This window comes from Pelophylax lessonae (assembly GCF_965119305.1).
Source record: "Pelophylax lessonae genome assembly, chromosome: 4".
NCBI classification, from domain to species: Eukaryota; Metazoa; Chordata; class Amphibia; order Anura; family Ranidae; genus Pelophylax; species Pelophylax lessonae.
The window spans coordinates 670,421,905-670,436,779 of NC_138771.1; the positions used below are offsets into that span (position 1 = coordinate 670,421,905).

The following is a 14,875-nucleotide window of genomic DNA, read 5'->3' on the forward strand; positions in this document are numbered from 1 at the left end:
TGCAGCTCACATATGGACATGATCTGCAGTGATGGAGGTCTACTGATGCCTTTATTATTTTAGGAAAGATATCTAGATATTGGAATGGAGACATTCTGCTATGAGGGGCTGAAGTCATTTCCCATGATCCTCAGAGAGAGCATTATTGGAGATAGGTCAGATAGTTTGCTCCAGCATAAATGATTACACCATATTGGTCAGTAGGGATGGGCGAAACCCATCCACCCAAAAAAAAAAAAAAAAATGAAAACGCTCTCGCCTCCTGGGAGGCCTCCCGCTGTCTGCCCACTCTGTGCTTTGACAGTATAGGCAAGGGGAGAGGCCAACCGGCTACATCACCCGGTGGCACCACCCCATTCTGTTTCTTTTGGTTTTTAGTTTTTGACACTTTTTTGGTGAATGGGTAGGGGTTTTTTTTTTTTCTTTAGAAATTTAATTTTTGCTGTAGCATGTTGTATACATGCTACAGATGCACCACTTTACAGGGACATTAAGGGGGACCCCCAGCACTATATTTAATGGACATTTTCATTTTTATTGTTTTACTTTAAGCATAATTTAAATCTCTGCTCCTGAAAAAACTATTGCTTTTATTTTTTTAAATGATTTTTGATACCTGTCCCCCAGGGCAGTACCCAGACCCCCATACTGCATATAAGCCTTCAAATTTAGCACTTTAATTTGTCCTGTTCAAATCCCATAGACTTCAATGAAGTTTGCCATTTGGGTTAGAACATTTCCCCTGTTCGGAAGTTCTGCTGCGTACCGAACAGGAGGGTGTTCAGCCCATTCCTATTGGTCAGAATCTCCTGGTCATTGTCCAACCAGCACTAGGGCATATGAGCTGTAATATGATTGGTTACTTAGGGTGACACAGAAACTTTCCTCTCAGACACATTTTAAGATTCAATAATAATTTATATCAGTTTGGTTTGTGAAAAATGGAGTTCAGTAGATGATCTGCAATTGTTTACAGAACTGTTATCAAATCCCCAATTGTCTAATGAGTGCTGCGCTTCAAAGCCTGAACTGTGACTGAATGGAGTGGAATTGTGTTCTCTATCCATGTGATAGGGTTATTTTTATTGTCCACCCCCTGTCATTTTTAACCCCTCGGTCATCTTCCTAACATCCCACTCCCTGTCATCTTCATCCCCCCTGTCAGCTTCCTACCATCCCACCCCCTGTCATTTTCATCCCTCCCTGTCAGCTCTCTACCATCCCACCCCCTGTCATCTTCATCCCCCATGTCAACTTCCTACCATCACACCCCTTGTCATTTTCATCCCTCCCTGTCAGCGTTCTACTATCCCACCCCCTGTCATCTTCATCCCCCCTGTACCCCACTGTCAGCTTCCTACCATCCCACCCCCTGTCATCTTCATCCCCCTGGTCCCCACTGTCAGCTTCCCACCATCACACGCCCTATCATCTTCATCCCCCTGTACCTTACTGTCAGCTTCCTACCATCCCACCCCTTGTCATTTTCATCCCTCCCTGTCAGCGTTCTACTATCCCACCCCCTGTCATCTTCATCCCCCCTGTACCCCACTGTCAGCTTCCTACCATCCCACCCCCTGTCATCTTCATCCCCCTGTACCCCACTGTCAGCTTCCCACCATCACACGCCCTATCATCTTCATCCCCCTGTACCCTACTGTCAGCTTCCTACCATCCCACCCCTTGTCATCTTCATCCCCACTGTCAGGTTCCTACCACCCCACCCCCTGTCATCTTTATCCACCCTGTACCCCACTATCAGCTTCCCAGCATCACACGCCCTATCATCTTCATCCCCCCTGTACCCTACTGTCAGCTTCCTACCATCCCACCCCTTGTCATCTTCATCCCCACTGTCAGCTTCCTACCACCCCACCCCCTGTCATCTTCACCCCCCTGTACCCCACTGTCAGCTTTCTACCACCCCACCCCCTGTCATCTTTATCCCCCCTGTACCCCACTGTCAGCTTTCTACCATCCCACCCCCTGTCATCTTCATCCCCCCTGTACCCCACTGTCAGCTTTCTACTATCCTACCTCCTGTCATCTCCATCCCCCCTGTACCCCACTGTCAGCTTCCTACCATCCCACCCCCTGTCATCTTCATCCCCCCTGTTCCCCACTGTCAGCTTCCTACCATCCCACCCCCTGTCATCTTCATCCCCCCCATACCCCACTGTCAGCTTTCTACCATCCTACCCCCTGTCATCTTCATCCCCCCTGTACCCCACTGTCAGCTTCCCACCATCACACACCCTGTCATCTTCATCCCCCCTGTCACCTTCACCCCCCCCTGTCACCTTCACCCCCTTGTCCTCTTCCTACCATCCCAACCCCTGTCATCCTCATACCCCCTGTACCCCACTGGCAGCTTCCTACCACCCAAGCCCCTTAAATTTACTGGTGCACATCATATATGATGAACGCAGGGACAATTTTTCTCTTCCAGTGACAACATAGACACAAGGACATTTCTTCTTCCAGTGAAACCAGCAATGCAGGGAATTTTTTCTTTCAGTGACACCAAGGATGCAGGGACATATTCTTTTTTCCAGTGAAGCCACAGATGCAGGTGCATTTCTACCTAAGACCCTGCTCACCCATAGTGCAGTGACCAGGCTTTACAAATGTTTATGGGTTTTTTTTTTGGGGGGGAGGGGTGCAAGCAGCTGGTCTTGCCTAGGGCGCAAAATAGTCTAGCAGTGGCCCTGCCTCCAGGCGTTCTAGGAGCAAAAATTACACATATAATTTTCAGACAACCTATCACACTTTGAAGGCCCTGGAGCACCAGGACAATGGAAACGCCCACAAAATGACCCCATTTTGGAAAGCAAACACCCCAACACATAATCTAGGAGGCATAACGTGTCTTTTGAACATGTCATTTTTTTCCACAAGTTTTTGGAAAATGTACAAAGAATTTCCCATTACAATTTTTTGAGGCACTGTAGGGCAATCATAAGCACTGACGTGGCATGGATGTGGCATGAATGAGCACTGAGGTGACATGGGTGAGCACAGATGAGGCATGGATGAGCACTGATTTGGCATGAATGAGCACTGATGTGTCATGGATGAGCACTGAGGTAGCATGGGTGGGCACATTTGAGGCATGGATGAGGCATGATTGAAGCATGGATGGGCATGACTGAGGTATGATTGAGGAATGGAGGAGGCAGGTGGTGAACAGTGCTACAGGCTCCCTCCTCTCCTTGCTCGCCGTAACGATCGCTGTGTACAGAGTGCGAGGAGAGAACTGAACTGGACATGCGCCAATTTGCTGACAACTGATAACTCCGTCATTGAACGGAGCGATTATGTGGTAAAGAGCAGCTGTCATTGGCCCTTTTTTATGATCTGTGGTACATAATGCCCCACGAAGCAGGGGCGCGTCGGGAAGCGCGATTCTGGGAGGACTTAATTGTACGCCTTCCCAGAATAAGCCGACCGCGCTATCATTCGGCTATGTGTCGGCAAGTGGATAATTGCTGTGCATCCTCTTGCAGCAAGTGACTGACGCTGTGCTGAAATATCTCAGCTGACTCCTCCATCCCAATTGGTGGGGCAATGACAGGAGTATCTGTGGATGAGGAGGAAGAACATGGAGCTTTAGCAGCTACTAATGACTTCAAGCGTTTCTGCTTCTGGGAGACAGAGGAGGAGGAGGATGAAGACTTTGTTAGACACTCCACCACCTTCTCTTCATCTCTGGGTGTATAACAGGCTTGCTGCTGGAAAAGAAAGGTCCATGTACCCTACATCTAGATGCTGCACCCCTGATGTGGTCTGTGGATATGAATGCTGGAAGAAAGGCATGCCATGCCACTCCACAATTAATTAAATAGATTTTTATCATTGTAAATGTACACAATCATGGGGCTTGTCTTATTCTGACATCAAAAGGTTTAATAACAAATCAACAGAGAGCTGAGCTCATCCTCGCCCTGTGCAGACGAGTTGTAACGAGTTCGATTGTATTTCTAGCTGCAGACTTTCACTTTCATTTCTGCTGTCAGCGATGGCGTCTGCAGATCTGAGAGCTGAGCTGGAATGTTCCGTCTGTCTGAACATTTATACAGATCCTGTAACCCTGAGATGTGGACACAACTTCTGCCGGGTCTGTATTGATGGTGTGCTGGATACACAGGAGGGGTCTGGAGGATATTCCTGTCCTGAATGCAGAAAGAAGTTTGCGAATCGTCCTGCACTGCAAAAGAACATGAAACTGCGTAACATAGCAGAGACTTTCCTGTCTTCTCAGCCAGATAAGGAGGAGTCCGGGATCTTCTGTACTCACTGTGTGGACTCTCCTGTATCTGCTGTTAGATCCTGTCTACACTGTGAGGTTTCTTTGTGTGAGAAACACCTGAGAGTCCACAAAAAGTCCCCAGAACACATCTTATGTGACCCCACCTTGTCCATGGAGAGCAGGAAATGCTCTGTCCATAAGAAGATCCTGGAGTATTACTGCACTCAGGATGAGACCTGTATCTGTAAGTTTTGTGTGACTGGAGAACATCGGGGACACCAGGTGGATATAATGGATGAGGCTTCTGAGAAGAAGAAGGAGGCACTGAGGAATGTTCTGCAGAAACTTCTGACAAAGAGAGAGGAGACGGAGGAAAGAGTCCAGAGTCTGGAGGAGCACAGGAGGAAAGTAGAAGAAGAAGCAGCTGGTGACACCGAGAGAGTCACTGCCCTGTTTATAGATCTCAGGAGACGTCTGGAAGACCTGGAGAAGAGAGCCCTGAGGGAGATCTCCGGAAGGGCAGAGCGGATCTCCATCTCCATCCGGGATCTGGAAATAAAGAAGGAGGAGCTGTCCAGGAAGATGGTGGACATTGAGGAGCTGTGTAACATGACGGATCCACTGACTGTCTTACAGGAATCAGACACAGGTGACTTGTGTGATACTGAGGATGGAGATAATGAGGACAGAGAGAGACATGAGGAACTCCTCCATGATGGAGGGGGTCTGGGTGTGGCGGGGGTCTTACACACAGGTTTATCTGATATAATAAGAGAGGTAAATGTATACTTCTATATACAGGGAGCTGCAGACATATTACTGGATGGAAACACAGCTCATAATGATCTACAGATATCAGATGACAGGAAAACTGTATCCAGGTCAGATAGGAACCAGAATCACCCAGAAACATCAGAGAGATTCCAGGATTGGTCTCAGGTGATGAGCAGTCAGAGTTTCTCCTCAGGGAGACATTACTGGGATGTGGATGTTGGGGGGTCAGATGAATGGATAGTCGGGATGTGTTACCCCAGTTTATACAGGAGAGGGGTGCAGTCAGGGATTGGAAGGAATAAGAAGTCCTGGGGATTGTACAGGTTGTGTAATCCGTATTCGGTGATACATGACAGTAAAGAGACCCCCTTACCCACCAATCTGTCCAGTAACAGAGTCAGGATAGATCTGGATTATGAGGCCGGCGGATCTCCTTTTATGATCTGTGTGACCCAATCCGACACCTCCACACCTTCACCACCACCTTCACTGAGCCCCTCCATGCTGGGTTATATGTAGGGGGAGGTTGTATAAAGATATGTGGGGGGAGGCGGGAGATGTGAGAACTCCACCCTCAGTCTGGTGACATCACAGGGATGGGTGGTGTGATTGGTTAATTGATCAGCCAATGGCTGATGGAAGTGGTGACTCCTGGGAGAAGTATGAGGATTGCCATTGCAGGCCTCCTTCTGAAAATGCTAGTTCCCTGGCTGTGTGTAATGTAAGAACATATAAAGTGATAGTAAAGAGAAGATAAAAAATGACAGATATGATGGCGTCTGTCACTGACATGAACACCGCAGTCTTTGTTTTTCAGAGTCCCCTGTAACTTCCTTCTTTTGCCTGTTGGTTCTGCTGTTATTTCCCAACTTCCTATAACAGACCAATCTGTCCAGCAGAAGTGGCAGTTATAGGATTGGGACAAACCATTTACCACTGACAGGGGTGCTTACAATGATCAGCTTTTTATTCATTGATGGAAAACCTTTATCCCAAAAGGAGACACAAATGTTGGTGTAACGGCTAATAAAGTGTTATCTGGAGTTCTCCTTTAATTTGTTAGTCACCCCCCCCCACCCTGCAGACAATGCTGCTGTCCAAGGGGGTCTCCACTGCCCCTCCATAGATGGAGGAGTCACCCTAAGACAGGAAGTGTGTTACTGGCAGGATCACCAGGGGAACATAAAAGGGAAAAACAGAAGACTAATGCAGCCACCACATCTAAGGATTGGTAAGCTCCAATATATCTTATTTTTGTTTTTGGGTTTTATTCCACTTTGAGTCTCCAACCCGGAACAAGCATGCTGGGAATAAGAATCAGAGAAGAGTCAGAATTCCTTATCACTATATTTGTTCCGGGTCAGAGACTGAGACAGTATTGAAGGGAAATCATCAGCATGACAGCCAGGGAACTAGCATTCTCACAAGGAGAGTTCATCAATGGCAGCCCCCATGATTCTCTCATGACGGATTCCCTTCAACCCTTTCTCTACCAGAACCTTTTTTGCATTTATGTATAAAAAATCGTTTTAGTCTTGAAGATTAGATAAAACCCCCAAACATGATCTATTTTCTGAAAGCAGACACCCCAAAGAATAAAATAGTGTTAGTCCCAATTTTGTATTTCACACGATATTAGCACAACAGTTTATTAAGCACTAAATTTCAGTAAATAAAACAATAAAAATAATTTTTTGGCACACACACAATAAATGACCCACATTTTTGGTAAAAGATAAAAGATGAGGTTGTACTGAGTAAATGGATACCCAACATGGCAAACCTTAAAACTGTGTGCTCCCGTGAACTGGGGACAAACTTCGATGCCTTATATTTTCCATAGGAGACACTTTATAATCCCCTACAGGTCATCAGTTTAGAGATAACCGTGAGAAATGGGCGGAGAGTTATTGATCTGAGTCCGATGTGTGTGGTGATATGTAATGTGTGGTGCAATCAATGGCCTTGTGTGTAGGTGTCCCTGACATGCGCATTTACATTCATGCATGTATGGGGGGGAGGGGCACCCATAGATTTCGGGGGGCTGACTTTAGGTGCTTAGCTGTAACTTTTATTTTTACATTTCTCTTTTACTAAACTTTTTTTTTCATCACATGGGGACAATGTGATGGTTTTTTGGGTGACAGGTTCTCTTTAATGAGACATCAGGGGTATAAAAAAAAACCTAATGTCCCACCTATCTTCCATTATAGCTTATGGAGCACAGATCGCACTCCGTTAGCTTCTTCCCTGCCGGCTGGTGAAAGTGACAGCGAGGATCAGAAGTGACATTTTATACATCACTTCCGGGTCATTAGCAGGAAGCGGAGATCAGAGAATGGACATTTGCTGATCTCCATTCACTCTACTTGGTGGCCCCACCATGCCGGTCACAGGTCCACCGATGAGACCAGGAAACATGGCGGGAGCATGCCCAGGGGGAAATGCGGAAGTGATTGGGCGACTGTGCAGACACCTGATTGCTTCCATCTGACAGTTGTACTATGTATGGTGGTGGTGAAAGGATTAAATATAAGAAATGTAATTCAATAACTGACACGATGATAAGTGCCAGTTGTGTCTGCATTCCAGGGACTGTCCCGGCAGTGGCGGCTGGTACTCAAAATTTTTTTTTTGGGGGGGGGCACAAAAAAAAATGTAATAGGTATTGCTTTGCGGCAACAAAACGCTGTAAAAAATTGCGTGACTTAACAAACAATCATTAGGTTGGTTCAAGATTGACCAGCGTGCCCCCATTCAATGCACAGTGACCATCATGTCCCCCATCAATGCACAGTGACCTGACCAGCATGTCCCCATTAATGCACAGCGACCTGACCAGCATGTCCCCCATCAATGCACAGTGACCTGACCAGCATGTCCCCATTAATGCACAGTGACCACCTGACCATCATGTCCCCATTAATGCACAGTGACCTGACCAGATTGTCCCCCATCAATGCACAGTGACCTGACCAGCATGTCCCCCATCCATGCACAGTGACCTGACCAGCATGTCCCCATTCAATGCGTGCCCCAAGGCCCAACTTTGCTCTCCTTACCTGATAGGCACAGACAGTGCATGCACCTCCCACCCGCCGCTCCCATACAGTCCCGGTCAGAGTCCCGGTGCCTTGCCTTCTCTTACCGTCGGAATCGGGGAGACGAACGTTCCGGTCCTCCAAGTGTCACTCTAGGTCAGCTCAGGTGTCTATCAGCCTCAGGTGGTCACCTCGCGTCAGGACGAGAGGAAAGGTCAGCGACTCAGCTAGCTAGTTCGGAGTCAGCTTCTTCTGATGGACGACTCCGAGTCGACTGCGGCCGGTGCGAGATGAATTCGGATGTTACTGTCTACGAATCGATCCTCCCAGTGCAGTGAAGTCTGTCCGACTGACTCCTCACGCGGCTCGCTCTCATCTCTCTGACGCGTGCACCGCCCCACGCGTCACGCCACCAAAAGCCCGTCCCGGGATGTCCTCCTGTGATTGGTCCAGGCTGGAGTCTCGACCAATCACAGCCAGGAGTCCAGTAAAGTGGGGAGTGTCGGGGCGTATTGCTCTTTGCCTCGATGACCCCCAGAAGGCCGCCAATCAGCGCCTCTGTTCGGCTCACGTGGGGTCAAACCCCCCCCCCCATACCTTCATGGTAATAATAATCAGTGACGGGTATTTTATTCCTCATTTTCCTGTTTCTATCAATGTCGGCAGTTTTCAGTCCTGGAAATACACGTCTTCATACAACAGAGAATTCTGGGAAATCTCTGGAAGCTATATGAGGAATAATAAGGTCTTCTCACTTCTTGTTAAAGCTGAACTCCGGGCTGTATTCATGTATACAGAGCTGCCTTCATTTCTCTCTTCTATCTGCCCAGAGTTCAGCTTTAAATCAGAGAAGACCCCCGCCATTCTCCTCCTCATAGCTTTCCAGAGATTTTGTTATATATTGTTTCTCTGAATGTTTTCTCCTAAAGTCTACAGAGAAATGTTCTTTCATCATATAGTGATAGGAAGTGATGAGGCATGGCACTGGTGTGAATGGCCTGCCCCCGAGGAGCCAACATAATCTCAAGCTTAGTGTGACTCCCGCCCCCTAGGCATACTGGCTGAAATATTGTATGGCATTTTTTTTTTGTGTGGGTCATTGCATAGACTTTTCAATTGCTTTTCATCGGACAGCTCACCTAAGGAAAGCATTAAGGAGGAAGAGATGAAGGTGACTGCACTGTTACCGTCATCAGCTGTAAGGATGCTGGGTGGCACAGTTACCTCCAATGGTGTGCCCCCATCTTGTATTCTTCCTGACTGCCAACAGAGTTGCCCAGTGATCTGCAAACAATATATAGTGTCTCTGCCCATACTTGCTGGACTTGCTTTAGGTGATCCATATCTAACACATGCGAATGTGTAATAGTATCACTCTATGCACCTTACCAGATCGCTGCTCCTTAAATCACTTTCCACAAAAGTCATCCACTTCCAGCAGTCCTCCTTCATTCCAGCATCTCTCCAGGGTTCCCATGCAAACATTATCATGCAGAGACCATAGTGCAGTACATCCTTATAATATAATTTTATTTATTACAATCCATGCACTTTCAGTGAGACATTCAATGAAAAAATGCATTGTAACCACTTATAAAATAGCCACTGTGGCATTTCCAGTGGGCATAATTGTGTCACTTCTGGTGTCTAACATCACTTCCAATCTGTTTTGTCATCAAAACTATTTATATCTCACTTCCACCCATAGTTGCCCTACATCCTTCCATTTAATTGAACCACTTGCTGACTGTGCTATAGAAAAATGATGGATAAAGCGTGGCCAGTAGTGATGAGCTTCTTGTTCGAGTCGAACCTAAGTTCGACTTGAACACTGCCTGTTCGCCGAATGGTGAACAAATGGGCTTCTTCATGGGAACTTTGAGTCCCCGCATCCATAATGAATTTAATAGGTTTTATTAATATCCATAATCAATATCAATCATCCACTGGCCAGGGAATCAAACCCACAGCCTCTCATTTGCAAGCCCGTTATTCTAGCACCTACGCCACCGAGCCAGCTGCTTAACCCAAGACTCTCTCTGCCTAACTTCTATCTGAGTTTGACAGCTCTTTTATAGGGCTCTGATGTCAACAGCACCCCATAATTCACTGCTCAGGTGCAGTGAATAAATTACTGATGTCCCGTCAGAAGGGGCGGGGACAATTAATAGGTTTTAACCACTTGCCGACCGCCGCACGCCGATCTACGTCGGCGGTCAGCCCCTCACAGGCAAAGTGACGTAGGGCTACGTCACTAGCTTGTGAGGGTCTAGGGAGCGAGCGCGCGCCGCCGGAGGCGCGCTCCCGCGTGGTCACGGACCCCCCCCGCGCGTGTGACCGGCGGACCCGATGTCCGCCGGCCACTCTGCGATCGGCGGGGGAGAGGGAGAAAGTCAGGCAGCTTGTGTAAACAAGCTGCCTGTCATTCTCCCCTCTGTATGAGAGATGATCATATGGATCTACTATGTAGATCCGTTGATCACTCTGCATACAGCTGAAGCCACAGCCAATCACAGTTAGAATCACGCCCCTAGGGACACACACAGCCCCTCCCTCTCAAATAAAGTTAACCCCTTCACTACCAGTGTATTTTTACAGTAACAGTGCATATATATAGCACTGATTACTGTAGAAATGTCACTGGTAACCCCAAAAGTGTCAAAAATGTCAGTCAAGGGTCCGATCTGTCCGCCGCAATGTCGCAGTACCGCAAAAAAAATCGCAGATCGCCGCCATTACGCGTTAAAAAAAAAAACAACAAAAATGACAAAAATCTTTCCCTTAGTTAGTAAACGAAATAACTTTTGCGCAAACCAATCAAAATACGCTTTTTGCGATTTTTTTTTTACCAAACATAGGTAGCATAAAACAAATTGGCCGAAAATGTTAAAAAATTTTGATTTTTACATTTTTTTTGGGGGGAATTTCATATAAAAAAAAGGGAAAAATATTGCTATTTTTGCAAAATTGACGCTCTTTTTTTGTTTATAGCGCGTGATCAAAAAATCGCACAGGTGATCAAATACCGCCAAAAGAAAGCTCTGTTTGTGGGAAAAAAAGGACGCCAAATTCGTTTAGGTACAGCGTCGCACGACCGCGCAATTGTCCGTTAAAGTCACGCAGTGCCGAATCGCAAAATACCCCCTGGTCGTTTAGCAGCCAAATCCTCCGGGGCTTAAGTGGTTAATTAAAATCCATAATTATTTTAACCGCCTGCTGACCAGCTACACCACTGAGCCAGCTGATTAACCTAAGACTCCCTTTGCCTAACTAACTTCTATCTGAGTTTGACAGCTCTTTTATAGGGCTCTGGTGTCACCAGTGCCCCATAATCCATTGCTCAGGTGCAGTGAATAAATTACTGACGTCAGTAATTCACTGCATCTGAGCAGTGGATTATGGGGCACTAGTGATGTCAGAGTCCTATAAAAGAGCTGTCAAACTCAGATAGAAGTTAGTTAGGCAGAGAGAGTCTAAACCACTTGCCGACCGCCGCCCGACTATATACGGCGGCGGTCAGCCCCTCCCAGGCAAAGTGACGTACCGATATGTCACTAGCCTGGGAGCCAACAGGGGGCGAGTGCGCACCGCCGGAGGCGCGCTCCCGCCCCCACTCGTTCACTAAGAAGCCAGTGCATGTGACCGGCGGACCCAGTGTCCGCCGGTCACTCGCGATCGTCGGATACAGCTGGAGAAAGGCAGGCGGCTAAAGTAAACAAAGCCGCCTGTCATTCTTCCCTGTGTAACAGCACAGATCATACGGTCCTGCTATGTAGGACCGTTGATCTCTGCTGTTACACACACAGCCACATCCAATCACAGTTAGAAGCACGCCCCTAGGGACACACTTAACCCCTCCCTCTCCAATAAAGTTAACCCCTTTCCTCCCAGTGTCATTTTTACAGTAACAGTGCATATGTATAGCACTGATTACTGTAGTAATGTCACTGGTACCCCCAAAAGTTTAAAAAATGTCAGTCAAGGGTCCGATCTGTCCACCGCAATGTCGCAGTCCCGCAAAAAAAATTGCAGATCGCCGCCATTACTCATTAAAAAAAAAATGACAAAAATCTTTTCCTTAGTTAGTGAACGCAATAACTTTTGCGCAAACCAATCAAAATACGCTTTTTGCGATATTTTTTTTTTTTTACCAAACATATGTAGCAGAAAACAAATTGGCCTAAAATGTTAAAAAATTTTGATTTTTACATTTTTTTGTAGCGCATGATCAAAAAATCGCACAGGTGATCAAATACCACCAAAAGAAAGCTCTTGTTTGTGGGAAAAAAGGACGTCAATTTCATTTGGGTACAGCGTCACACGACTGCGCAATTGTCCGTTAAAGTCACGTATTGCCGAATCGCAAAATACCCCCTGGTCAGGAAGGGGGTAAAATCTTCCGGGGCTTAAGTGGTTAAAAGTGGAGTTCCACCCATTTTTGCAAGTTGAGCCCTATGTAATCCCCTTTAAATATGCTAATGCCAATGTAAACAAATTTCTTTTTCAAGGAAATACCTTTAATCTTCTGTATTCATCTGCACTTCCAGGTCCTTATGCTTTTGGCGATTACATCACTCTGCGATTCGCAAGGGCTCCTGGAACATGTATTCCAGCAGCCCTTGCAATTCACCTAGTGACAAAATCTCGTGTGATTTCCAGTGCTCAGGGATGTATTGCATTCAGTCAGTGCTCCGCCCCGCCTCCTCTCAGTGACTGAAAGCATTACATCCCGTAGAACTCACTGAGAGGAGGCGGGGAGGGGCAGTGTATTGGATGCATTAACCAACGATAGTCAGAGAGCAGAGGGGAGAGAATGTAATGTCAGATTCTCCCTCGCTCTCTGCACTATCTATGGGGACGGAGCGGCTTATTCTTCTGTGATTTTCATAGTGAGAAATGGAGGAATATTATCTGATTACAGGAAAGTCACACAACTCGGGACACATTAAAGGGGCACTCTCACCGCACGGGGGGCACATTAAAGGGGCACTCTCACCACACAGGGGGCACATTAAGGGGCACTCTCATCGCACAGGGGACACATTAAAGGGGCACTCTCACCGCACAGGAAGGACATTAAAGGGGCATCCCCTCCGCAAGGGGACACATTAAAGGGGCACTCTCACCGCACGGGGACACATTTAAGGGGCACTATCACTGCACAGGGGGCACATTAAAGGGGCACTCTCACCGCACAGGGGGCACATTAAAGGGGCACTCTCACCGCACAGGGGGCACATTAAAGGGGCACTCTCACCACACAGGGGACACATTAAAGGGGAACTCTCACCGCACGGGGACACAATGTAAAGGGGCACTCTCACCGCACGGGGACACAATGTAAAGGGGCACTCTCAGGGGGACACAATGTAATAAATAAATAATAAAGGGGAGCTCTGCCTGGAATATTAAAGGGGAACTCTGACTGGAATATTAAAGGGGAATGCTGACTGAAATATTAAAGGGGATCTCTGACTGAAATATTAAAGGGGAACTCTGACTGGACACATAAAGGGCAACTCTGACTGGACACATAAAGGGCAACTCTGGCTGGAATAAATAAAGGGGAACTCTGAGTGGGAAACTGGATGTAAAGGGGCACTCTGACGGGGACACTGATCCATCAGGACTCTGATGGGGACACATCCGTGTCCCTGTCAGAGTGCTACTTTATATCCAGTGTGTCCCCGTCAGAGTTCTCCTTTACATCCAGTGTCCCAGTCAGAGTGCCCCTTTATGTGTCCCAGTCAGAGTGCCCCTTTATGTGTCCCAGTCAGAGTGCCCCTTTATGTGTCCCAGTCAGAGTGCCCCTTTATGTGTCCCAGTCAGAGTGCCCCTTTATGTGTCCCAGTCAGTGTTCCCCTTTAATATTCCAGTCAGAGTTCCCCTTTAATATTCCAGTCAGAGTTCCCCTTTAATATTCCAGTCAGAGCTCCCCTCTATTATTCCAGTCAGAGCTCCCCTATATTATTCCAGTCAGAGCTCCCCTTTATTATTGAGGTCAGAGCTTCCCTTTATTACTGAGGTCAGAGCTCCCCTTTAATGTTCCAGTCAGAGTCCCCCTTTAATGTTCCAGTCAGAGTTCCCCTTTATTGTTCCAGTCAGAGTTCCCCTTTATTATTGAGGTCAGAGTTCCCCTTTATGTGTCCAGTCAGAGCTCGCCTTTATGTGTCCAGTCAGAGCTCCCCTTTATGTGTCCCAGTCAGAGTGCCCCTTTATGTGTCCCAGTCAGAGTGCCCCTTTATGTGTCCCAGTCAGAGTGCCCCTTTATGTGTCCCAGTCAGAGTGCCCCTTTATGTGTCCCAGTCAGAGTGCCCCTTTATGTGTCCCAGTCAGAGTGCCCCTTTATTATTCCAGTCAGAGTTCCCCTCTATTATTCCAGTCAGAGTTCCCCTCTATTATTCCAGTCAGAGTTCCCCTCTATTATTCCAGTCAGAGCTCCCCTTTATTATTGAGGTCAGAGCTTCCCTTTATTACTGAGGTCAGAGCTCCCCTTTAATGTTCCAGTCAGAGTCCCCCTTTAATGTTCCGGTCAGAGTTCCCCTTTATTGTTCCAGTCAGAGTTCCCCTTTATTATTGAGGTCAGAGTTCCCCTTTATGTGTCCAGTCAGAGCTCGCCTTTATGTGTCCAGTCAGAGCTCCCCTTTTTGTGTTCCAGTCAGAGTGCCCCTTTATGTGTTCCAGTCAGAGTGCCCCTTTATGTGTCCCAGTCAGAGTGCCCCTTTATGTGTCCCAGTCAGAGTGCCCCTTTATGTGTCCCAGTCAGAGTGCCCCTTTATTATTCCAGTCAGAGTTCCCCTTTATTATTCCA

At 47.2% G+C, this 14,875-nt stretch overlaps 1 protein-coding gene and 1 pseudogene across 2 annotated transcripts in view; both read left to right on the top strand.

Annotated features, from left to right (window-relative positions):
* The window catches only part of LOC309553103 (uncharacterized protein), a gene marked incomplete at both ends in the record, with an annotated part of 128,987 nt that overhangs the window by 37,660 nt on the left and 76,452 nt on the right, over positions 1-14,875 (top strand). The window lies entirely within an intron of this gene.
* On the top strand, positions 4,016-5,586 carry LOC309554226 (E3 ubiquitin/ISG15 ligase TRIM25-like; annotated as a pseudogene). Its single transcript has one exon. The product of its transcript is annotated as an E3 ubiquitin/ISG15 ligase TRIM25-like (transcript).